The sequence below is a fragment of the Hylobates moloch genome, unplaced genomic scaffold (assembly GCF_009828535.3).
Source record: "Hylobates moloch isolate HMO894 unplaced genomic scaffold, HMol_V3 SCAFFOLD_6, whole genome shotgun sequence".
NCBI classification, from domain to species: Eukaryota; Metazoa; Chordata; class Mammalia; order Primates; family Hylobatidae; genus Hylobates; species Hylobates moloch.
This window is the reverse complement of record NW_026652281.1, coordinates 124,306,423-124,333,296: the sequence shown is the minus strand read 5'-3', so window position 1 is coordinate 124,333,296 and position 26,874 is coordinate 124,306,423. Positions and strand designations below refer to the sequence as shown.

At 39.8% G+C, this 26,874-nt stretch overlaps 1 long non-coding RNA gene across 1 annotated transcript in view; it reads left to right on the top strand.

Annotated features, from left to right (window-relative positions):
• Positions 1-24,837, top strand: part of LOC116471678 (uncharacterized) — a 62,465-nt gene extending 37,628 nt beyond the window's left edge. The window contains exons 3-4 of the long non-coding RNA XR_004248845.1: positions 21,092-21,930; positions 24,381-24,837. This is a non-coding gene — a long non-coding RNA (uncharacterized LOC116471678). The remainder of the gene's footprint in view (positions 1-21,091; positions 21,931-24,380) is intronic.
• Positions 24,838-26,874: the final 2,037 nt, after the last annotated feature.

The window sequence follows — 26,874 nt, the reverse complement described above, 5'->3', positions numbered from 1 at the left end:
CATTCATACATGCCCCTTTGTTGCTCTGCTGCCCTTATTATTAAATATCAGGGCTGGTTTTCAGCACGGTTTCCCCATGGTTATAGGAGATTAAGACCATGAAATTGTTCCATGGAGCCCAAATGACTTTCACGGTGCATCTTGACTTGATAGTTAATTAGCCTGAGACTGTTACATTTTTTTCCCAAAGCTTCTAAAGCCTTTGGTAAAAAAGTAGTTAACTTCACAATTCTTACAACTACCATTGTCCCTGTATCATTTACCTAACCTACTACCACATGAGCCAATGCTTTGCCTTCCACTTCCATGTTATCCCAGTCCACCATTGCTGAGCATCTTGGTGATTGGGAAGCATCCACCTCCAGGGATTATCTTCATCTACTGACCACTGGCCAAGGGATCCTGATTACTGTCTGACCAGTGAGTGATCCAGGTCTAGAATCCCACCCTGAGAATCTGATATTTACATCCATTTCTTGTACCAGCTGTCTAGGCTGTTTTCCTCTTAAGAAGAGAGCATAAAACAAGGGCCCTTTTGCAGGCAGCCTATTTTGAAAAGTGATTAGGAATGGGGAGTGGAAGACTGAGAAGACTGAACAGGGAAAAGAGGAAAGATAATAGGAGAGTGGATTATTGACCTTGTCACCCCGTGGAGCCCCATTCCTCTGTGGAGCCTGCAGAATAGTCTTCAGCTTGGTCCACCTGAGGACAGACAAGGGGGTTAATTACCACTACATGTTGCTTCAGGCTATTAGAATCCCTAGTAATTAAATTCTCCCCCTAGACCATTCCTGAACACCATAGTCTAAATCTTCTCTCACCAGCGTCTCGCACAATACTTTGAACACAGAAGGTACTTAACGATAAATATTTATTGAAAGAATGAATCCATGAATGTGCTCTGCTCTACAGTTATTCTGAGCAGAGAATGGAGTTACTGAAATGCACAGTGTACATTGTCTTTCTCTTGGGTAAACTATAAATATTAACTTATGCCTTTTCCCCTTTTAACTAAAAAGTGTCAAATTTATTCTCTACTTCTTGACCAGAGCTACACTGATGAAGTGGGCATTTCAGTGTCTTCCATACTTACTCTCTCTATGCATTTGGGCAAGTTGTTTAATTTCTCTGTTTCAATGCCTATAAAATGCTGATAGTTCTAGCAGCTGCCCTGCTTGACTATCATGAGAATTATAGATAACAAGCCACGGAAATTTGCAAATAGGTACATGTTCCCAAAATGAGTCACTTTGTTCATAATACATAGTAACAAAAGCACTGTTTGGGCAGGGGAAATACTTGTGAGTATCTCACAGCTCCTGCATCATTCTGAGGATATATTATCAGAGGCAATGCTGAAAATATTTAACAACTCTCTGACCTGGGCATTGATTAAACAGAGTAGTCAGTAATTATTAACCATCATTATAGCCATGCTGGTGTGTGCAGGCTGAATATAAGCATGCAACTCCTTCAGAACATTCCCAAAACACAGGACTCCTCTGGTTCCCTCCTAATCCCACTCCCTATCTGCAGGTTTACCACATCGTGGGATGGTTCAGGATCGTGCATAACTCTATGAAGGCAGATTCAGATGGAGACAGGCTCCTGAATGGTTGATAACAGAGAAAGGATAGTTGCTTCTGAGCAATAGCATTGATTATGGTCGGGGGAGCCCACAGAGCCACTCTTAGGCATTCTCCTTGCAGTTTCAGGGTATCAGGTGTGTACTACTATTGAGAGGACATAGGTCTCCATGCCCATGACACCATCAGACCCACCTGGAGTCCACACCTCAGTTCTGCTCCCTCAGCTGCCCAGCAGCAAGCATGGGAACTCCCACCTCCCCCTTATATAAGAGCCAAATGTCGGGACAGCTTTCAGGCTACTGCCACGACAGTCTGACTGCATGGCTATCAGCTGAAGAGGAAAAGTTTCTTTTTATTATTAGGTTGGTGCCAAGTAATTGCAGTTTTTGCCTTTACTTTCAATGGCAAAAATCACAATTACTTTTGCACCAACATAGTAACTGTTGTGGACTGTATGTGTGTGTCCCCCACACAAATTCATATGTTGAAATCCTAACCCCTAATATGATGGAATTGGAAGGTGAGGCCTTTGGGAAGTAATTAGGTCATGAGGGTAGAGCCCCTGATGGGCTTAGTGTCCTTAGAAGAAGAGGATGCAAGTCAGCACTCCCTCTCAGCTCTCTTTGCACCCTGTGAGGATACATGTGGAAGGCAGCTGCCTGCAACCTGAAAGAGAGCCCTACAAGAACCTCACCATGCTGGTACCCAGATCTCAGATTCCCACCTGCCAGAACTGTGAGAAATAAATTTCTGTTGTTTAGAAGCCACTCAATCGTCTGTAATCCCAGCATTTTGGGAGGCTGAGGCGGGCAGATCACAAGGTCAGGAGATCGAGACCATCCTGGCTAACATGGTGAAACCCCATCTCTACTAAAAATACAAAAAAATTAGCCGGGCGTGGTGGCAGGTGCCTGTAGTCCCAGCTACTCGGGAGGCTGAGGCAGGAGAATCACTTGAACCTGGGAGGCGGAGCTTGCAGTGAGCTGAGATAGCACCACTGCAGTACGGCCTGGGTGAAAGAGCAAGACTCCTTCTCAAAAAAAAAAAAAAAAAAGAACAACGAAAAAAAGAAGCCACTCAGCCTATGGTAATTTGCTATAGAGGTTTGAACCAAGAAAGGAGGCACAACAGTGACTACCATAGAAAGCTTACAGACATCTGATTTCGGAATAGGGACAAACTTTTATCCACTGCCTCAGTTGATGAAACCAATAGCTAAAGTGTAACAAATTGCTACTCCATGATTGCAGGATCAATGGGTGCATTTGAAAAGGGAATGAGGAAACTCTTTTGCATAATCTTTTTGCCTTTCTAAGTTCTCAGTCTTCAAAGCTGAAAGCATGACCTTATAAATTTGAATCCCTGAAGACCATTCAAGATCCGTGCTGCTGGATTTTCTAATTCTCCTCCCATGAAGCTTATCTCATCAAAAAAGGTGGTTTTGCTTTGCATTTCTCTGCTGACCAGTGATGACGAGCTTTTTTTCATATGTTTGTTGGCTGCATAAATGTCTTGTTTTGAGAAGTGTCAGTTCATATCCTTCACCCACTTCTTGATGGAGTTGTTGGTTTTTTTCTTGTAAATTTGTTTAAATTCTTTCTAGATTCTGGATATTAATCCTTTGTTAGATAGACAGAATGCAAAAAATTTCTCCCATTCTGTAGGTTGCCTGTTAACTCTGATGATAGCTTCTTTTGCTGTGCAGAAGCTCTTTAGTTTAATGAGATCGCATTTGTCAATTTTGGCTTTTGTTGCCATTGCTTTTGGTGTTTTAGTCATGAAGTCTTTGCCCATGCCTATGTCCTGAATAGTATTGCCTAGGTTTTCTTCTAGAGTTTTTATGGTTTTACGTCTTATGTTTAAGTATTTAATGCACTTGAGTTAATTTTTGTATAAGGTGTAAGGAAGGGGTCCAGTTTCAGTTTTCTGCGTATGGCTAGCCAGTTTTCCCAGAACCATTGAATAAATAGTGAATCCTTTCCCCGTTGCTTGTTTTTGTCAGGTTTGTCAAAGATCTAGATGTGTGGCTTTATTTCTGAGGCCTCTATTCTGTTCCATTGGTCTATATATCTGTTTTGGTACCAGTATCATGCTATTTTGGTTACTATAGCCCTTATAATATAGTGTGAAGTCAGGTAGCATGATGCCTCCAACTTTGTTCTTTTTGCTTAGGATTGTCTTGGCTATACGGGTTCTTTTTTAATTCCATATGAAATGTAGAGTAGTTTATTTTAACTCTGTGAAGAAAGTCATTGGTAGCTTGATGGGGGTGGCATTGAATCTATAAATTACTTTGGGCAGTATGGCCATTTTCATGATGTTGATTCTTCCTATCCATGATCATGGAATGTTTTTTCATTTGTTTGTGTCCTCTCTTATTTCCTCAATTGGTAGTTTGTAGTTCTCCTTGAAAAGGTCCTTCACATCCCTTGTAAGTTGGATTCCTAGGTATCTTATTCTCTTTGTAGCAATTGTGAATGGGAGTTTACTCATGATTTGACTCTCTGTGTGTCTATTATTGGTGTATAGGAATGCTCGTGATTTTTGCACATTGATTTTGTATCCTGAGACTTTGCTGAAGTTGCTTATCAGCTTAAGGAGATTTGGGGCTGAAACGATGGGATTTCTAAATATACAATCATGTCATCTGCAAACAGAGACAATTTGACTTTCTCTTTTTCTATTCGAACACCCTTTATTTCGTTCTCTTGCCTGATTGCCCTGGCCAGAACTTCCAATACTATGTTGAATAGGAGTGGTGATTTGTTTTCTTCTGATTTTCAAGGGGAATGCTTTCAGTTTTTGCCCATTCAGTATGGTATTGGTTGTGGGTTTGTCATAAATATCTCTTATTATTTTGAGATATGTTCCATCAATACCTAGTTTATTGAGAGCTTTTAGCATTAAGGGGTGTTGAATTTTATTGAAGGCCTTTTCTGCATCTATTGAGATAATCATGTGGTTTTTGTCATTGGTTCTGTTTATGTGATGGATTATATTTATTGATTTGCATATGTTGAACCAGTCTTGCATCCCAGGGATGAAACTGACTTGATCATTGTGGATACCCTTTTCGATGTGCTGGTGGATTGAGTTTGCCAGTATTTTATTGAGGATTTTCGCATCAATATTCATCAGGAATATTGGCCTGAAATTTTCTTTTTCTCTTTTGTCTCTGCCAGGTTTCAATATCAGGATGATGCTGGCCTCATAAAATGAGTTAGGGAGGAGTCCGAGAGGAGCTATTAGAGCTTTACAGGTAAGCGATTTTTACAAATCTTTGACTGGTGAAACATTTTGTTTCAACATTTTTTATCACAAACTTGAGCAAATAGGTATTAACAGGGAAGTTGTCTAATCTGATTTGAAGAGCTCGTCAATCAAAAACTCTTTAATATGAACTGTGTCAAGTTACTATTTAGGGGTTACACAAATTAAAAATTTAGAGCAATCACTAATACTTTGTATTTTATTTTTCTGATGCTACAATAAAATGTAATAAAAATTTCCCAAGCCCATTTAGATACTCTCAAATCTCTCTCAGTTTACTTCAGCGTTCTGCATAAATGTTTTGATTTTTATTTATCCCTTAATGGGAAGTGGTGTGGAAGATTGCCTTATAGGATAGTTTTGAGGCTCTACTGAGAAAATTTGTAAGAACATGCTATGTAAGTAGCAACTTTATATAACACTTATTAGCCACCCTCAACACAATTTCTTCCCTCCTCAACAGCCCAGTTGAGGCTCCAAATACTTCATCAATATCTGCCTTGTTAACACACACACACACACACACACACACACACACACAGTGGCACATAGAAGCACACAAGGGCATACACTTTTATTCAAAATATCGTGGAAGCTGGAATCTTTCTGAGTTGAGTAAACAGAAGGCAATTCCTACTAATATGATCGCCCCAAAAGACATGGTCTGAAAAATTCCGCAGGCCAAAACCTGGACAAATACAACTGCTTCTTTAGTTTATACCTGCCTCTCCCTTTTTTTTTTTCTCGATAGTGAAAACCTTTGTGGTCAATATGTCTATCCAGTTTTATCTTCTTAAGGATGTGTTTTGTTTAAGTTTCTAGAGATCAGGAGCAAGTTTGAGAACTCTGGAAAAAAGTATATATCAGTTGGATAAGGTAGATTTTAACCTTCTGTCCCAAGAGAATCAAATAATTTACTCTTACTTTTCTGGGTCTCTACAAAGTAGGTGAGGACAACAGAACATTCTAATCACAATTTCCATTTAAAACACAGAGGCACTAGAGACACTGAAGAGACAATATAGCATACTGGCTCTGTCCATTCAGTATCTAAAATGTGCACCGAATCCACCCCCTTTTTTAAAATTCCATTCCCCCTCTCTTCTCTGATGTAACCTTGGTCTAAGCCATCATCATCTGTTACCTAAAGTACAGTTGTCTCCTAACTGGTCTCTTTGCTGTGGTTTCCATATTTGTGTCCCTGCTAAAATTCATATTGAAACTTAATTCTCATGGCTGGTGGTGTTAAGAGGTGAGGCTCTTCGGGAGGTGATCACGCCATAAGATTCCTACCTTTATGAATAAGATTAATGCTTTTATAAAAGAGGTGCAAGGGCAATAGCAAAGACTTGGAACCAACCCAAATGTCCATCAATGATAGACTGGTTTAAGAAAATATGGCACATATACACCATAGAACACTATGCAGCCATAAAAAAGGATGAGTTCATGTCCTTTGTAGGGACACGGATGAAGCTGGAAACCATGATTCTCAGCAAACTGTTGCAAGGACAAAAAAACAAACACCGCATGTTCTCACTCATAGGTGGGAATTGAACAATGAGAACACATGGACACAGGAAGGGGAATATCACACACTGGGGACTGTTGAAGGGTAGGTGGAGGGGGGAGGGATAACATCAGGAGATATACCTAATGTAAATGACGAGCTAATGGGTGTAGCACACCAACATGGCACATGTATACATATGTAACAAACCTGCACGTTGTGCACATGTACCCTAGAACTTGAAGTATAAAAAAAAAAAGAGGTGCAAGGGAACTGTTTGCTCTCTTTTTTGCCCTTCTGTCCTTTCTGCCATGTGAGGACACAGCGTTCATCTTGTCTGGAGGAAGCAGGGTTCAAGGCACTATCTTGAAAGTAGAGACCAGGCCCTTACCAGACACCAAACCTGCTGACACCTTGATCTTGGACTTCCAAACCTGCAGAACTGTGAAAAGTAAACTTCTACTATTTATAAATTACCCAGTCTATGGTCATTTATAGCAGTGGGCATGGACTAAAACATCCTCTCTCGATTCTTTACAATGTATTCCCCATGTAATAACGAGATCACTCTTAAAAATATAAACCAGATTATATTAGTCCCCTGATTAGAATCCTTCAATGATTTCCCACCTTGCTTGGAAAGCAATCCAAGGTGTTTACCGTGGTTTACTAGGTTGGATGGGATCTGGCTCAGCGAGGTTGCCCTCTGTCTGCTGCTCTATGCTTAATGTGCTTCAGCCACACTGGACTGATTACTGACTCTTGTCTGCCCAGAGCCTTCATACTTCACAGTGTGTGCGTTTGCAGTTCCCTCTGCCTAGCATCGCCTCCCTCGGACCTTCACACAGCTTCTTCCTCAGCAGCCAACTCTCCTAGTACAAAGAATTTCCATGGCCATCCTGATTAGAGTAGCCCTCCAGCACAGGCCCCTTTCACTATAAAATTGCTTTATTGCCATCATAGCACCATTTTTAGCACTCAGTCCAAACTATTTTGTTTAACTATTTGTTTCTGAATTTATTGTCTAACTTCTCCAATGAAAGATAAACTCCTTGAGAGCAGGCAACTTGTCCTCCTTTCTCACCACTGAGTCCCCAGCAGCTGTGAGAGTACACAGCCAATAGTACTCATGCAATAATTATTTGCCGAATGAAGGAAGGAATGAATGAATGAAGGGTACAATGCCAAGAACTCTGAAATGGTTATAATAGCTTTTTGGGTCAGAGTTTCCCCTGCTGGAGAGACAGAAAGAAAAGGAGTAGAAATTGCGAAAATGTATGCTATTGTGAAAGAAAATAGAATTTTTGAAACCCCAAAATCACTATGCCAAAGGGAATGTTAAATTGGGGACTGAGTCACACAACACTGCCCTTATTTCTTTCCTTCCCCAAAAGAGAGCTGTAATTTCACAACTCTGTGTCATAGCCTCATCCATAAGCCAGGTTCCTGCAACTAGAGAAGGCCACGTATCTCTCCAGATGGTCTTCCTCACAAATTACTCACAAGGAAATTCCTTATGGTCCCTAAATCTTTCAGGATACATATTCTATCTGTAAACTATCCCTAATACCAAGTTCTGTTGAATCTCACCCTGAAATTGTCCATTACCAGCTTTTCTTCACAGGTACAGGACAAGGACAAGAAGAGAAATCATCCTTCTGCCTACCCTGAGATGGATGCATAATTGACTTTTTCCTCTACTCCACTCATGCAGATTTACTGAGGCTAATCAGAGGCTCACAAGAATGTAAGCATTTGCCTCACTGCTTCCCTTCCCTTCCCTCTCTTTTTGTCTCTTCTGCTTGCTCTTTCTCCTTTAAATACTGAAGCTCCTGAAACCCTATGCAGAAAAGCACAAGTCACAGATGCTCCTGTGGCCTGTGTTTTTCCCTCAAACTTTGATTACGGTAATCTCCATCCATTGAGACCTCAGTCTCAGTCACTTTCTGGTTAATACTATCAAATGGTAACTCTTCACCAGTGGGAAGTAGAGCCTGTCAAGAGAAAAGGAGGTAAAGAAACTTTTTTATGTTCACTCTACTAACAGTCAGGCTGGGATCCAAATCTGAGGCTTTGAAATGCATGGTCTTTTTGTTGTACAGCACTGACTGTAAGTGGCCAGGTTTCTTTCACTTAAGACGTTGTCTAATAGCATAGTGATTTATATTATTCCACAATTATGTAAAATGTCATCAGCTCTCAATGGATAATTCATGGTGTTTGAGAACCATATTATTTTTTAATAAATATTACACTTTTCTTCCTGTGAAATTATTTCAAGTGATTTGCCAAACCATGGGTCAGTGGTATGCTTATTCCCTGATGAAATAAGGCTATATCTGTAGTAAATTTCCTATATTCTGGACCACAAAGACATGTGACGAGAAGATGGGTTAAAGAAAAATGCATTTGGTTGGAAATAAGAAACTAATTCTGGGAAACAAATTTAATTGCCTGATTGGAAGCTATCCCAGATTTTTAAAAGTTACTCTTTAAAATAAAAGGATGCTCTAAGAAATTAGATAACTGCATATAAACCATGGATGATTTCACCTCTCATTTCAGGAAGGACAACCACCGTTGTGTAAGAGGTAAATATTCTCCCTTCAACTGTGAAGTTCTCAATTCAGAATCACAGCCAAGCAAGTAGTGTCAAAGTCTACAAATGAATCCAAGTATTCACTGGGCAAGAATTGTCTTTATGTGTTCTATCGTTCGTATTATCAGCTCTAGTCAGTTCTATTGTGCCAAGTATTTTGCCAAGTGCTTCTGATATTATCTCATTTTGTTCTCATGGCAACCCTATTCTCCTATTTAATCTACTATGAAACGGAGTCTTAGAGCAGTGAATTGACTTGCCCAAGGTCACATAGTTAATAAAAATCAAATTTTAGAAACCAAACTTTAAGTGGTTCCATTATACTCCCTACCTTTGAGGAGCACTGTAGTATAATGGCGTGTTCTCACAGTTAAAGAATGTGCCGAATCTGTTTTTATTTTTTATTTTTTATTTTTTGAGATGGAGTCTTGCTCTGTCGCCCAGGCTGGAGTGCAGTGGCGCAATCTCGGCTCACTGCAAGCTCCGCCTCCTGGGTTCACGCCATTCTCCTACCTCAGCCTCCCGAGTAGCTGGGACTACAGGCGCCCGCCACCACGCACAGCTAAATTTTTGTATTTTTAGTAGAGATGGGGTTTCACTGTGTTAGCCAGGATGAATCTTTTAAATGGAAAAAAAAATCTCATAGCTAGTTCATTTTACTGCTAATGTCACTTATTATAGGCAAAAACATAAATCTAGTCTATGTTTCTTATACGTACTGTTCATATGAACTTGGGGACTGAAGTGGCCATTCAAATATTCAACAAGTGCTGATAGTGTTTTAGGATATTGAAATGAATTTAAAAATTTTAAAAATGTTTGGAGAACTTGCAGACCTCAAAAGTATGTCCCTGGACATCCCAAGAACCTACAGGTTCCAATTTGGGTAACATCTTCAGCTGATCTGTTTGAATTGAAATGACAACATTACTGATTCATTAATTGTGTAAATTGGGTGCAAGTTACTTAATTCTCTGTTTCTCCATCTATAAAATGGGGATAAAAAGAATGCTGCTCTCCTAGAGTTGTGAGGATTGAATGACAATGTATGTAAATTGCTCAACCCATAGGTGAAAAGCTCTATGAATATTTTCTGTATTATTCATATGATTATTAGGTGATTATGGTATGCTGAGTGAGGAAAGCAGAGATGCAGGCAACTAAAATTACCCAGAGAAAAGTACTTTGTATCTTTATATACAAAGTGCTCTTTGAACATAGACAAGACCTTGATAATAGCAAATTTAAAGAGCTGGTAAGTGGCAAAGCTGGGATTCAAACCTGGGCAGTCTGGCTCCCTATGTTGTGCTTTTGAGTTCTAGAAAGAGATTTACAAGTTAAGTAGAAGAGAGGAATATCATCAGCAGAGTTGGTCCATCTGACTCTAAAACCCACAAACATAAGCACTGTGCTGTGTTGTCTCCTCTAGCAAATGCCCCAGAAGCCTCAACTGTAAAAGCCCCATTCAGTCTTGGGGCATCTTTTCCTGGCAAGTGCTGCTGTTGCTCTGGGGTTCCCCGACTTCATACATCATACATTTTCAAAGGAAAATTGTACTCCTGTGTTCATGCTGATGCAAATCACTTCGTCCCAGCATGAGCAAGCAAAAGGATCTAAACTGGTCTTCCTCTGCCCCCTCAGAAGAGATGATTATTTCCAGCACAAAGTTACAAAATGGAATGAGTTGTCAGCATTGAAATATCAGCAGATTTTATATAATGATCCAGGTTTCACCATCTCCTGAAAAATCCGAGTATCTACCAACCTTGAGCCTCATACCCACATGACAGCAACTGAGTGGAGCTGAGCAGCAAAATGAGCATGTGAGCTACGTGTTGCCATAGCCTCCTCCTTAAAAATCTCTGGCCTTCAGTAGTAGCCTGGTTCACATAGGTATGAGGCATGAGACTAATGGAAAGCACTCTATGGATGTCAGCTGCTATTATTTAGCCTTTGTTGTTGTTGTCTGGCTCATATCCCCCGTGTTTTTTCAGAGCCTGAAACTCAGGAAGTGTGGTAGTTTGCAAAAATAAAAATTGCCACTAATTTCCCCTATGCTTGTATGCATGCTCCTTTGCAATATGATTTTGCTGCTCCTCCAAACAAGATGGGGGCCCATCTCTCCATCCTGGGCTTGGCCATGTAATTTGCTTTGACTAATGGGATATTGGCAAATGTGTAGTAATCAAGTGCTTGGGGGTTGGGGCCTGCTGCCCTGTCTTGCTGGTGGAAATTCTTGGCCACCATACGATAAGCCCAAAGTAGCCTATTGGAGGATGAGTGACCATGTGGAGGGAGGGCCCAGCTATGCAAGCAAGGCCATCTGAGACCGATGGACCAGAGGAATTAATCAGCAACCTTTAGAATCAGGACAAGTAAGAAGTCATTATTGTTCTAAGCCACTAACTTGTGAGTTGGCTTTTTCACAATAACAGCTAACTGACATGGAGGCAAAGGCTTATTAATGCCTCTATACAACAGATCCTGCAGCATAGGTGGTGGTTTTCTGGATAGTCTTTAAATTAGGCATTCTCTCCTTACAAATAAGGCCTAAAACAAGCTGACGCTTCTGTTTCAGTTTTTATTCCACTCTTATTGAATGAAAAAAGGACAGAAGTAAAATCAATAGTAAGAGAATTGTTAGGGTGTTTTTATAAGTGGAGAATGAACATTTAGGCAAATATACAGGAAGCTAAGTTAAATATACAGAAATGGTACACAGCCATGCACTGCATAATGACAGTTTAATCAATGACAAAAATATATAACCCATATACAAGAAGGTTCCCATAAGATTATAATACTGTATTTTTGCTGCGCCTTTTCTATGTTTAGGTATATTTAGCCATACAAACCCATCGTGTTACAATTGCCCACAGTATTCAATACAGTAACATGCTGTTTAACAAGCTTGTCCAACCTGTGGCCCATGGGCTGCATGCAGTCCAGAACAGTTCTGAATGCGGCCCAACACAAATTCATAAACTTTCTTAAAACATTATGAGGGTTTTTTTGCGATTTTTTTTTAGCTTTTTATCTATTGTTAGTGTATTTTATGTGTGGCCCAAGACAATTCTTCTTTTTCCGGTGCGGCCCAGGGAAGCCAAATGGTTGGACACCCCTGCTATGGGTTTGAAGCCCAGGAGCAACAGGCAATATCAGATAGTCTGGGTGTGTAGTAAGCTATGCCATCTAGGTTTGTGTAAGCACATTCTAGGATATTCATACAGTGTTGAAATCTCCTAAAGACACATTTCTTTAAACATATCCCTGTTGTTAGGTGATATAACTGTAAACTTTCTGTAAATATGCAGAAAAAATTAAGGTAAATATACAGAAACTTCTTACAGAAGTAATAGAATATATGGAAAATGCATGTCATCATGTTCCTTGATAATTTTCCCAATTATGAAGACTTCATGTGCATATTAGTATTTTTGACGAAGTTATCATGATGGCAATAAATGCAACGATGAGAAGAGTTTCTATATTGAGCTCTGACACACCCAGCACTTTTCTAAGGACTCTTACATAGATTTTTTTTCTTTAATCCTCAAAACAACCCTATAAGGAACATCTTATTATTGTGCCCATTTTACAGTGGGGGAAAATGAGTCTCAGGGAGATGGGGGTAACTTCAGAGTTCCAGAGCTGAGACCTAACCTGCAGTTTTGTTAAAAGTCCATGTTAACATCTACACTTTACCATTTTCTTGTGATAGCAGTCATAGCGTCATAGTAATTAAAGGGTTTAAAGCCTCTAAAGGATGACCTGAATTTGAAAAGAAGGATTTTCGCATTTCTTTCATCTGTTACGAGCTCCCTTTGCAGAGCAGAGACACTTTTATTTGTATCCACCAGGGGGCAGTCTAAGTCAGAGTTTGATTCTGAAATCAACAGTCTTCTGAGCGTTACTCCGCCGCGCCTTCATAGCTTCATTTCTATCGTTGTTTTGTTTTATCTTGTTTTTCATTTTAAAATGCCTTAAGATTCCCCAGCTTTTCAGGACACTATTCTTTTTCAACCAGCAACGTCAGCCGTGGAAACACTGCTGGATAAAATGCCAGGATACTTGCTTACTTTGTGGTCCTGCGTTAGTTACTCGCCGACCTTCGGAATCACTCTGCTTGCGGGATCAGATTGATTTTGACAATGAAACGATGAGGCTGGGCAAGTTTTAGGGATTACTTAGACTCTCACATTCTACCACTTCTAGTGTAGAAGGCGGCACGAGTCTTAACACGGTACGAACAAGGGGGTGCAAGAAACGTCACATTTGTTGTTCATAAATCAAACTATGACTAAGTTCGCATCCTGCCAGATTGATGAGAAGTGTAATCTGTCATTATTGAGGCTCCGCCCCCCCAACTCTCCCCACCCCAATTACAAAGGTGCCAGAGAGTCCAGGAGGTGCCTGTTCTGGGAACCTCTGTCCACACTGGGTACCGAGCGATGTCCACTGTCCAAGCCTGTCTGCTCTCCTGAGATCAAGCACCTGCTGCTGTGTTTCTTGCCTGAAGGACCCTTGCCTGTGTTGGGAGTCTAGGCCTGTTTCTCCAGGTATATCTCCGAGTCAGGAAGCCTTTGATCAACAGCAGCAAAGATGTATTAGAGATGATAGCCTTTCTCTGGCTGTAGTAGTCCCAACTACTTGGGAGGCTGAGGTGGGAGAATCACTTGAACCAGGAGGCAGAAGTTACAGTGAGCCAAGATTGTGCCACTGCACTCCAGCCTGGGTGACAGAGCAAGACTCTGTCTCAAAAACAAAATAAAATAACCCAGTTTGGGATATGTCTTTATTAGCAGCATGAAACAGACTAATATGATCAAAGCCCAAATTATCACTCAAAGGAGAAAGAAGGAAGAAGAGAGAATGGGGAGGGAGGGAATAGAGGAGAGCTGTCCTCAGCGACCTCTACTTTACCTTTGCAAAAATTCCTAGGAAAAGGAAACACAAAGAGCCTGGCTATCTTCATGGAAGGGAGAGAGAAACCATGAAACAAAACATATTGATGTTTAAATAAATAGTGCCCAGCCACTTCGTAAGTCAAGAGCCTTGAGACTAAAACAGACAGTGTCTTGAGCTATATTTATTTTTCACAGTCTTATAACCAAGATTCCACTCAATGCCTATTGGATGGTTAATTTTCTTTTTCATTCTGAAAGAGAAGAGGAATAATGGGCAGGATTAGTTTTTGAAACAAAATGACCAGTATTGAAGCTGAAAACGAAGCATAGCTGTGAATCCTGGCACCACAGCTTTCTGGCTGTGAGACCTTGGAGAATACTGACTCTTCCTTCTTCAACATGGAGGTATATAAATTCTGGATCTAGTTTAAAGGGATTTGGTGATTGCTTGAAATTGACTCAGTATCTGTATTACCTCCTACCCCCAGGGGAGGCTGCAGACACTTTTATGGAGTGCTACAGTCAGGCTGAAGAGAGCATTGGCGATTCTCTCCTCCTTTGTTGTGACCCTTTCTGCTCTGTTCCTCTGTCCACGTATCCAGACCTCCTGGTCTACGCTTGATCCTGGGGGATTGATGCTTTTCTGGCCCTCTGCTTTATCTCTGAATACAGCCATTTGAATCCCATGTGTTACTCACTCTGTAATCTGAGATCTTGCTCCAGATTAAAAAACCATAACCCACATTCAAAGCCCCAAGGCTCCCAAAATTGTTCATTAAAAAAAAAACAAATGTGTACTGTACCAACGCAGCTGTACTAATGTACATTACTATTAGCAGTGCATGATGGGTACATGAAGGACCTGCTCTTGTCCTTGAAAATATTTGGTACCCACAGACTTCTAGTCTTTGCTATTCTGGTGAGGGTGATACTGCTTTTCAGCGTGTGTGTGTTTTATCATTATGGTAAAAAAAAAAAAGGCATAATATGAGATGTGTACCCTTTTAACCCTTTTATGTGCATACTGCATTTTGATCATGTTTTTAACATGAGTATCCTGATTGCTAAGAAATTTAGCATTTTTTAAACAAGTTTATCTGATTTTCTCTTCCTCAATTGGCCTGTTCAAAAACCATTTCCCATGTTTCTGTTGTGTTGGAGTTTTTTGTTTATTCTTTTTATTGATTTATAAAAATTCCTTATATGTCCTAGATACCAGTCCTTTGTCAAATAAATGGGTGACAAATGTATACTTCTAGTCTATAGCTCTTTTCATTTTGCTAATTGAACCTGTTGATGTAGTTTAATATGCTGACTCGCTCTCTCTCTCTTTTTTTGTTTTTGAATTGTGTTCTTTGTATTGTGTTTAGCAAATTTTTTCTGCACTGAAAAACTGGGTGGCATCAAATTTTAAAGAGCTTTGCCTCCCCTGAAAAGACATTTCTAAGATGTTTTAGCTAATATTCCAAAAATTGACAATGACCATCTTAAGAATATTTGTTGTGTAAGTGCTAAGTCAACTAGGTATTCACAATAAAGACAATAAAGTTAGATTCCTACTTTGCTCTATACTTAAAAAATGCCAGGGACTTGAAAGTGCTATATATGAGGGGAACAAAACTCAGTAAAATATATAGAAGAAAACCTCTCATTTTTCTAAAAGTTTTTCTTTAAACTTAAAAATTAAAAAAAAAAAAATTGTCGGCTGGGCAGGGTGGCTCATGCCTGTAATCCCAGTACTTTGGGAGGCCAAGGCAGGTGGATCACGAGGTCAGGAGATCGAGACCATCCTGGCCAACATGGTGAAACCCCATCTGTATGAAAAATACAAAAAGTTAACTGGGTGTGGTGGCACGTGCCTGTAATCTCAGCTACTCAGGAGGCTGAGGCAGAAGAATCACTTGAACCCAGGAGTTGAAGGTTGCAGTGAGCTGAGATCATGCCACTGCACTCCAGCCTGGTAACAGAATGAGACTCCATCAAAAAAAAAAAAAAAAAAAAAAAGAAAAGAAAAAAAAAGAAAACAAATTTGTCCCCCTTCTATTAGTCAGAAGGTATGATCTGATATTGTAGCTGCAATGAGCAAGCGTAACAGAGCAGAGATGGTGACAGAAGTGGCCACACATGTGTCTGTCCACAGGTCAGGGCCAGATCATAAAGGCTGTGGTGTTGGAATGTCATCAAGGATAATAGACAGCCAGAGAGGCTTTACATAGCAGAGTGATGTGATTATCAGATTCACTTTAAGAAAGCTCCAGCATCCTACATAAGGCTAGCCAGTTTTCCCAGCATCATTTGTTAAATAGGGAATCCTTTCCCCATTTCTTGTTTTTATCAGGTTTGTCAAAGATCAGATGGTTATAGATGTGTGGTATTATTTCTGAGGACTCTGTTCTGTTCCATTGGTCTATATCTCTGTTTTGGTACCAGTACCATGCTGTTTTGGTTACTGTAGCCTTGTAGTATAGTTTGAAGTCAGGTAGCTTAATGCCTCCAGCTTTGTTCTTTTGCTTAGGACTGACTTGGCAATGCAGTCTTTTTTTTGGTTCCATATGAAATTTAAAGTAGTTTTTTCCAATTCCGTGAAGAAAGTCATTGGTAGCTTCATGGAGATGGCATTGAATCGATAAATTACCTTGGGCAGTATGGCCATTTTCACAATATTGATTCTTCCTATCCATGAGCATGGAATGTTCTTCCATTTGTTTGTGTCCTCTTTTATTTCGTTGAGCACTGGTTTGTAGTTCTCCTTGAAGAGGTCATTCACATCCCTTGTAAGTTGGATTCCTAGGTATTTTACTCTCTTTGAAGCAACTGTGAATGGGATTTCACTTATGATTTGGCTCTCTGTTTGTCTGTTATTGGTGTATAAGAATGCTTGTGATTTTTGCACACTGACTTTGTATCTTGAGACTTTGCTGAAGTTGCTCATCAGCTTAAGGAGATTTTGGGCTGAGACAATGGGGTTTTCTAGACATACAATCATGTCATCTGCAAACAGGGACAATTTGACTTCCTCTTTTCCTAATTGAATACCCTTTAATTCTTTCTCCTGCCTGATTGCCCTGGCCAGAACTTCCAGCACTATGTTGAATAGGAGTGGTGAGAGAGGGCATCCCTGTCTTGTGCCAGTTTTCAAAGGGAATGCTTCTTTGAATTCCTTTTTGAATAGTTTTTGCCCATTCAGTATGATATTGGCTGTGGGTTTGTCATAAATAGCTCTTATTATTTTTAGATAAGTCCTATCAATACCTAATTTATTGAGAGTTTTTAGCATGAAGGGTTGCTGAATTTTGTCAAATGCCTTTTCTGCATCTATTGAGATAATCATGTGGTTTTTGTCTTTGGTTCTGTTTATATGCTGGATTACATTTATTGATTTGCATATGTTGAACCAGCCTTGCATCCCAGGGATGAAGCCCACTTGATCATGGTGGATAAGCTTTCTGATGTGCTGCTGGATTTGGTTTGCCAGTATTGTATTGAGGATTTTTGCATCAATGTTCATCAGGGATATTGGTCTAAAATTCTCTTTTTTTGTGTGTGTGTCTCTGCCAGGCTTTGGTATCATATGTAGAAAGCTGAAACTGGATCCCTTCCTTACACCTTATACAAAAATTAATTCAAGATGGATTAAAGACTTAAATGTTAGACCTAAAACCATAAAACCCTAGAAGAAAACCTAGGCAATACCATTCAGGACATAGGCATGGGCAAGGACTTCATGTCTAAAACACCAAAAGCAATGGCAACAAAAGCCAAAATTGACAAATGGGATCTAATTAAACTAAAGAGCTTCTGCACAGCAAAAGAAACTACCATCAGAGTGAACAGGCAACCTGCAGAATAGGAGAAAATTTTTGCAATCTACTCATCTGACAAAAGGCTAATATCCAGAATCTACAAAGAACTCAAACAAGTTTACAAGAAAAAAACAAACAACCCCATCGACAAGTGGGCAAAGGATATGAACAGACACTTCTCAAAAGAACACATTTATGCAGCCAACAGACACATGAAAAAATGCTCATCATCACTGGCCATCAGAGAAATGCAAATCAAAACCACAATGAGATATAATCTCATACCAGTTAGAATGGCGATCATTAAAAAGTCAGGAAACTACAGGTGCTGGAGAGGATGTGGAGACATAGGAACACTTTTACACTGTTGGTGGGACTGTAAACTAGTTCAACCATTGTGGAAGTCAGTGTGGTGATTCCTCAGGGATCTAGAACTAGAAATACCATTTGACCCAGCCATCCCATTACTGGGTATATACCCAAAGGACTATAAATCATGCTGCTATAAAGACACATGCACACATATGTTTATTGTGGCATTACTCAGAATAGCTAAGACTTGTAACCAACCCAAATGTCCAACAATGATAGACTGGATTAAGAAAATGTGGCACATATACACCATGGAATACTATGCAGCCATAAAAAATAATGAGTTCATGTCCTTTGTGGGGACATGGATGAAGCTGGAAACCATCATTCTCAGCAAACTATTGCAAGGACAAAAAACCAAACACCACATGTTCTCACTCATAGGTGGGTATTGAACAATGAGAACACATGGACACAGGAAGCGGAACATCACACACTGGGGCCTGTTGTGGGGTGGGGGGAGGGGGGAGGGATAGCATTAGGAAGAATACCTAATGTAAATGACGAGTTAATGGGTGCAGCACACCACCATGGCCCATGTATACCTATGCAACAAACCTGCATGTTGTGCACATGTACCCTAGAACTTAAAGTAAAATAAAAATATATATATATTAAAATAAAAAAGCTCCAGCAGCAACAAGGTGCAGACACTGGAAGAGAAACAGGAGTGAGAAACAATGGTGAGAAGGCTATTGTGGTCGGCAAGGTGGAAGTGATGGGGCCTTGAGTCTGGGCAGTGTCTGTTGTGATGGGCAAAAGAAGAGGTGAATTTGAGAGCCTTTAAGGACAGGCAATTGCTGGGAGCTAGTTAATGTAAATTAGCTTCTTCCTGACCACAAGAAATTGGCCACCAAAATATAAAATTTGGGGTTGGGAGGCAAATGCAGAAACCCAAACTCCTTATATGAGGTCAGCTCTGGGGTGGAATAAACCATTCCCATTTATCTGTTTCCTATTTCAAAACTCCTCTTTTAAGGAGATGTAAGAAACATCTATTTTTTGAGTATTGGTGTATGATTCTTTGACAACAGCATTTTAATACTAAAAAGTAAGTTATTTACCTTATTTTGCTAATATTTCTTGCTTTACATGTAAAAAGTAGAGGCCTAAACAGTCAGTGGCACTTCTCGGTGAAGGAAAAGGTGCTTCCGACTTACAAAGTAAGACGAATCCCAGAGAGCACAAGTCCATTTCGAGGAATTATGCTTAACAAACGTTAATTTGTAAAATGCAGTAGTAGGAAACGTCTCTCCCCGCGTGCCCCAAAAGTCAACATGAAGGTTTAGTGCTTTAGGAAATGAGACAACGAGGCGAAGATTAGATGGCCTTTTCATACAAAGTAGTTGGATGCAATAATATTAGTGATTTAGGGATGAGATAAAGATTAAATATGCAAGTTTAAATGAGGATGTCCTAAAAATAATCACCTTCAAGAAGGGTGGAGGATCATCAAATGTTGGACAGAAACTGTCAAAAACTTGAGCATAATAATATAAATAACATTTTTTTTGAGATGGAGCCTTGCTCTGGTGTCCAGGCTGGGAGTGCAATGGGTTGATCTAGGCTCACTGCAACCTCCTCCTCCTGGGTTCAAGTGATTCTCCTGTCTCAGCCTCCTGAGTAGCTGGGAATATAGGCACACACCACCATGCCTGGCTAATTTTTGTAGTCTCTAATTTTAGTAGAGATGGGGTTTCACCATGTTGGCTAGGCTGGTCTTGAACTCCTGACCTCAAGTGATCTGCCTGCCTTAGCCTCCCAAAGTGCTGGGATTACAGGTATAAGCCACTGTGCCCAGCACATTTTTTTAAAGTTTTTATTACTTTTGATATCATCAGTGTTGTCTGTCCTATGACCACCCTCCCTTGCAGTGGACAATGGCTATCATTGTTTCAGGCTTCTCAGCTACATAGCATATCATCAATACTCACCTAATTGGTCCAAATTCAGTTAAATCTCCTAGTTAGGGGAATACATGGGCTGCTTGTCTTAAGTCAAAGTTAACTGAAAGAATCACTATGTTCAGGGGAATTAGATTACTTTGATTAACTTAGACCTGTCAGTGTCCATCCTTGAACCTGGGGATGAAGGCAGCTTAATCTTGTATTAGTTCTCATGCTGCTAATAAAGACATACCCAAGACTGGGTAATTTATAAAGAAAAAGAGGTTTAATGGACTCACAGTTCCACCTGGCTGGGGAGGCCTCATAATCACGGCAGAACGCAAAGGGGAAGCAAGACCCATCTTACATGGCAGCAGGCAAGAGCGCATGTGTAGGGGAACTTCCCTTTATAAAACCATCAGATCTCATGAGACTTATTCACTATTATGAGAACAGCACGGGAAAACCTGCCCCCATGATTCAGTTACCTCCCACTGAGTCTCTCCCATAGCATGTGGGGATTACGGGAGCTACAATTCAAGATGAGATTTGGGTGAGGACACAGCAAACCATATCAATTTTTTTTTTTTTTTTTGAGATGGAGTTTCACTCTTGTTCCCCTGACTGGAGTGCAGTGGCACAATCTTGGCTCATCACAACCTCCGCCTCTTGGATTCAAGCAATTCTCCTGCCTCAGCCTCCCAAGTAGCTGGGATTACAGGTACAGCTAATTTTGTAGTTTTAGAGGAAATGGGGTTTCTCCATGTTGGTCAGGCTGGTCTCGAACTTCCGACCTCAGGTCATCTGCCCACCTCGGCCTCCCAAGCTGCTGGGGTTACAGGTATATAAGTCTTAAAGTACAGGGCTGTCTGGGAAAAGGCTGGATACGAACAATGATCTGAGTCCTGCTATAAAGGAAAGTAGGGAATACATTATTAGTCACAGCCTTATCAGCACAAGTGGGAGAGACTTGGCGTTTTCTAATTGTTGATGCCAGATAAGGAAACTTAGCTGAAATATGGTGTAAATATGAATCCCTTATGTCTTCATACTTTTCAAAGTTCTTTGACATTGAATCTCTTTGGTTCTTCACACAAACTGTTGCAGTTTTCAACAGAGAAAATATGATTCTCTCTTTTTTTTTTTTTTTTGCAGATGGAGAAACAGAGGGAAGAGGGAAGAAGAGACTTGGAATCACTCTGTCCTGGCTGTGAGTCTATGAAAAAGAATGTGGCCTACTGCTAAATACATTGATTTTGAAGCTAGATATCTCTGGTTTTGGGGAGCAAGTTATTTGATCTCTCAGAGACTCAGTTACCTCATCAGTAAACAGAGATTACAATATCCACCAGTAATGGCTATAGGAGTAGTAATAGGGATGATATAGGTAAAAGCACTGATCACTGAATGATTCCAAAGACAGGTGCAGAGAAGTTCAGGCATCAGACGGGCTACCTGGATCCAAATCCCAGCTCCATCATTTACTACTTTCATGGCCTTTACAAACCACTAAACTTCTCTCTGAGCTTCAGTTTTCCCATCTGTAACATGGGAACTAATAAAATGAAACCTTCCTAATAAAGTTGCCAGGAGGATTCATCAAGACACTGGATGTAGAGTATTTAACTCAATATAGAGCACAGGGGAGCACCAAATAAAATTCAGGTGTTACATTTTAAGCACGTGTTCACCAAGGCTCCCAATTCAGGTGGTGAGGATTCTATAATGATCAATTCCTCCTGAGGTATTTGTAAAATGACCCACCAGATTACCAACCATTCCTATATTTCCAGAGCCCTTTGGAAATCCTTTATGTAACCTGGGAGAGCTGTTATTCTTTTTCTTTTGATAGAAGTGAAATCCTGCAGGAAAACGTGCTCCATTTTGGTTATTTTTGTTATGTCACAAGGTGGGCTGGATAGCAAGTTTTGGAGGCACTGAACACCCACACGGAGCTGGCTGCTCTCAGGCGGGGAGGCATCTTCACTAAGGAGGTGAGTGAAAAACATAACCCAACACAAATCATGCTTCAATTATATCCATTTCCTATAGTTGGGGGAAGGCTGCAGTGCTATCTTTTCCTCATTTGAAAAAGAAAGTAGAACATTTGGTGTGAATAAAGGCAGTGGCAAGAATGACATGTTTGGACAGCTATTTCACACTCTTGTTAAACACATTAGCTTTTCTCCAGAATCAAAAGACAGAGTGGAGACCAGCCTTATGTCTAAATGTCAAAGAGCACCGAAATTCAAATGCAATTTTTTATGCTCAATTTATAGGCCTATTTCACTTTTTTGTCATCTGTTTTTAATTGGTAAGCTTACAAAAGATTGGGATATTGTCCTGTTTTAAAATTGTTTTCTCAAATAGGTCAAATGGTATTGTATACAGAGATGCAGCTCTGAGTATTTTTCTGAGTCTATTTGCTTCTTAAAGACACATCAGGACAAGTGGACTGATTGTCAGTATTTATTACAACCATGACATTAGAAAATATTTATTAATTCAGATTCATTAAGGGCTAATTATCTTCACTAGGGAAAATGGAGCAGAAAATACAAATAAAAAACTAAAAGCAATCATAATTCCAAACCAGCTGCGTAACTACCGTAACATTTTCTTGTATCTCTTTCCACTCTTTAACTTTGCACGTATGTTTTCATGATCACTGAGTTTTTTTAATGGGTGGTGCCTGTGTGTGTTAGTATATATTTTATGTATATAAGTATGTAAGTTTATAAGTATACGAGTATGCTTATATTTTAAACATCTTTCAATGATGGTATAAACTTTTTCTCTTTAAAATTTATTATTACAAATACAATTATTCTGGACATACAAAAAGATACCGAGAACTGTATAACAAACATGAGGTATGCACCACCATTTAAGAACCAATGTCATGACCAATCCTGTTGAATCTATTCTCTGACTTGCAAAAGTAACTGCAAATCTAATTTTGGCATTTATCATTTTTGTCAGGTATATATGCTTTTACTACAAATTTATGTTAGCTTAAGTATTTTTAGGATTTCCTCACTTGTTTTTGAAATTTTATATAAATATTGTCATATAGTAGTTTTCCTGTAGCTTGCTTTCCCCCCCCCCCAATGTGATTTTTTTTCCAGATTCATCTATATTCATCCCTACAGTTTTGGTTATTTTTAATGCAGTATAAGATTCCATTTTATAAATATTTGTCACAAATTATTTGTCCACCCATCAGAGGATGAACATATGGAAATAACTTTGTATTCCAAGAAATGGAATTGCAGGGTTATAGGGTATAAATAGTCTCAGCTTCATTAACTTTATATGTTGGCAAATAGTTCCCCGAAGAACTGTATCAATTCTTCCCTGAAGAATTGTATCATTTCATCCCTGAAGAATTGTATCATTTCATCCCATCAACATGTAAAATATCTTATTTCTTCAAATTCTAAGTCTTTTAAATATTTCTGCCTATCATACCAGTGTGAAATGTTTTTGGTTGCAGTATTCATGATCACTTTTATGACTACTGGTGAGATTGAACACATTTCGTTTGTGCTTTTTCTGTTCGAGTTTCTTGTATGTGTTTCATATAACAATGTTTCAAATGTATTACTACTTATTTATTGGCATTTAGAAAACATATGTGCATGTGGGATACACACACACAGATGTATAGGAGAATTAGATCCACGAAAATCAGGTGCTACAAAGAGTTAGGTACAAAACTATAAAGAAAGTAGAGAAGGATTGACTTGATACAATACGCTTGTGGAGAGGAGACTGGTTGATAAAACCTGGGGAACAATGATCTAAATAACAGGTAAAGAACAAACAACTAGACGTCACTCTTATTTAAGCCAGAGGAAGAAAGTAAAAAAATCTTAAACTTTTTTTTAAACAGTTAAATGGAGTATCCATTTAGAATTTGTCAGGTGGAAAGCTATCATGAGAAGTTATTACATTTTTTCAGTAAAAGGCTTACTTATGGATAATGAAGACCTTTGTTTGAATAACACTTCAACATTTGGAAAACTCTTTGGCTTTATAATCTAAATCTGCCATGAGGCAAACATGACACAATTAGCCTGTAAGACAGTTAATGTGTGAAGTAGGGAGGTAAGTAAGATTTGGTTCTTGCCTTCGAGGAGTCCATAGCCTACTGATAGAGAGGCACAAAGTTTTATAATTAAAAAGGTACTTTTGGAAGGTGGTGTTGCAGAGAAAGGGACCAATGCTACTATGTGGTGGGGAGAGGGAAACTTTGCAGGGGGTGTGCGTCTCATAGGGTAAGTAGTGCTTGGGAGATAGAAGAAAAAACGGACATTCCAGACAGAGAAGCACATTCCTAAAGGCAAAAAAAAAAAAAAAAATGTTGAAGTGATGGGAACTTATTTGAAGAACAATAGAAAATGATTGGGGCTGCAAATTACTTGACATTTCTCTTGTTCAGAGGTGCAGTCTGTGTCCCCCTCCTTGACTCTGAGAATCTCTATGATCAACAGAATGCAGAAAAGTGACACTGCATGGCTTCTGAGGCTAGGTCCAGAAAAGATGATGCAGCTTCCCCCTTTGTGCTGAAATGCAGTGCTTGGACCTCAGAGCTATTGACTAAGAAGTCCATGCACCCTGAGCTTCTCATGCTGGGGAAGCCACGTGCAGGCATTCAGTTCCCAGCCCAGCTGAGCTCCATCCTGGCTGCAACAACAATTGTTCTCATGAGGAAGCCATCTTGGACACCCAGCTCCATGGAGCCTCCACGTGTCACCAGCCCCACCTGACATCTATCTCACTGCAACCACAGGAGAGCCTCCAACCAAGAACTGCACAGCTGAACCCTTTCTAAATTCTTGACCTCCAAAAAGCCATGCACAAAATAAAATGGTTGTTTTGAGCCACTAAACTTTGGAGCCTCGAGTAGGGGAGAAGTTCCTTCGGGTAGGTGTCATTTTCCTAGGCTACCATCCATTTTCTCTTATTTTGGTGATAGCAGTCTGATTTATGTGTGTGGGTGGGTCGGGGGTAACCCTGATCTTAAGTCATGTAGTTCAGGTGCCTCCTGGATGTGCCTACCTAACCATCATATCCCCTCTACGGTACAGTGTTTGTAAAGAGTTGAGCAAATAATCCAGGACAGACCACTGAGATTCTGCCTTGTGACTTTTGTTAAAATTAGTGAGAAAAAGTCACTCTCGGGGCAGGCTGGAGTAAAGAGGGATTGCTAAATAGGTACTAGGTAGGCCTGAAACTGCTGGGGGCCAATTTATTATGAAGCAGGAAGAACCTAATGAGGAATAAAGTTACTCTGGAGGAAAGCCAAGCAAAGGATGGTGAGAGACAGCTTCCCGATGAGACTGAGCTTTGGACCCAGTTTTGCCTGGAACTTCGGCAGGCTGTTTTAGTTTCGTAAGTTAATACGTACTCCTTTTTGATTAAGCCTATTTCAGAGGTGTCACTTGCATCTGAAAGATTCCTAATACAGATAGGTAAGATCAGGTCATGGAGGGCTTTGTGCCCTGTGATGGTAAAGTTTTACTTTATTCTGTAAAGAATGAGAACTATATTTTAATCAGGAGCAGGATGATGAGACGTACACTTTAGCAAGACACCTGAATGCACTGAGAAGGGATATTTTGGTGTTAGGAACAGGGAAATGGACTAGGAGTATATAGTGTTAGTTTAGGACATTATGATGCCAACTAATACAGCTGATGGGATTGGAGATGCGATTTGAGAAATATTTAAGTCATGGAATCAACACAATTCAGACAGATTGGGTGGCGTTGGGATAAGGAAGAGAGAAGAAGAAGCAAGGATGACTTTTAGATGGATGGCTTATATACAAGCTGGACTATGTATCACTAAAGAGAATATTAGCTCCAGTTTATGTCTGATGACTCAGAAGTTAAACAACCTGCCCAAGGTTGTATACCTAGTAAGAGCAGAATCAACCAGGTCTTTAGGCTCCAAGACTTTTATTCTTTGAATTGTATCAGGCCACTCACTGTGTTCAGGCCGCCATGTGCACTGCATTCCCAAGAAAGCATAGCACACGGGGCTACTTGTTTTTCAGCACATCATGAGGAAGGCAAAATTATTAATGATTTCTTTTGGTCTCCTTGCTGTGTCTGACTTGCTACCAAACAAAACCTCTGCAGCAGGGCATTTGTACCATTCAGGTTTTCCTGGCTGACTTATCAGCATTTGTGAAAAGTACAGACGATTCTGTTCCAGTCTTTCTGCATTCTGACTTCAGAAGCTGATTACAGATGCAGAAACATGAAGGGAGGTGAAATCTATTTCCCAAGATGGACTATTGATTGGTTCTAAAGATCAAAAGGGTGTGGCTTTTCAATACAAACAACAGAATCTGGGAGTTTTTGCACGGTGGAAGAGAAAGGCAAGTAGTAAGGGTGGTAAAGTTCTCATTAGGAAGAAAAGTTAACAGGAAAACTTGGTTTAAACCAAGGCAGATATGAAGAGAAGGTTATCAACTTTATGAAAAAGAGGACTAGAGAAGGTGAAGTGGCAAGCTGAGTGCTGCTTATCATATATCCAGTTAAAATTTCTTGGTCTCATTCTTCACCATTGTTAAAATAGTTTAACATATTTTATATACACTTAAATATCTGCCCATTTCTAGTAATATATTTTATGTCTTTTACCATCTTTGAGACACAATGATCTCAACTGTGAAATGGGAGCAGTAACAAATTGCACCATATGATTGTTGTGTTAAATAACGGCATGAACGTGCTTAGCCTGTTGCTTGTCACGTGGAACATGCACAGTTAATGCTCATAGCCTGTAAATATTCCCATCCTCTTTGGCAAGCTTTTATTTAATGACACAGTTATGAATGGGAAACTCCTGCAAGAATGATCAGTGTGCATTGGATAGATAGATGTTAATTAGGTAGGACAGCCAGCATTACGTTCATTTGAAGG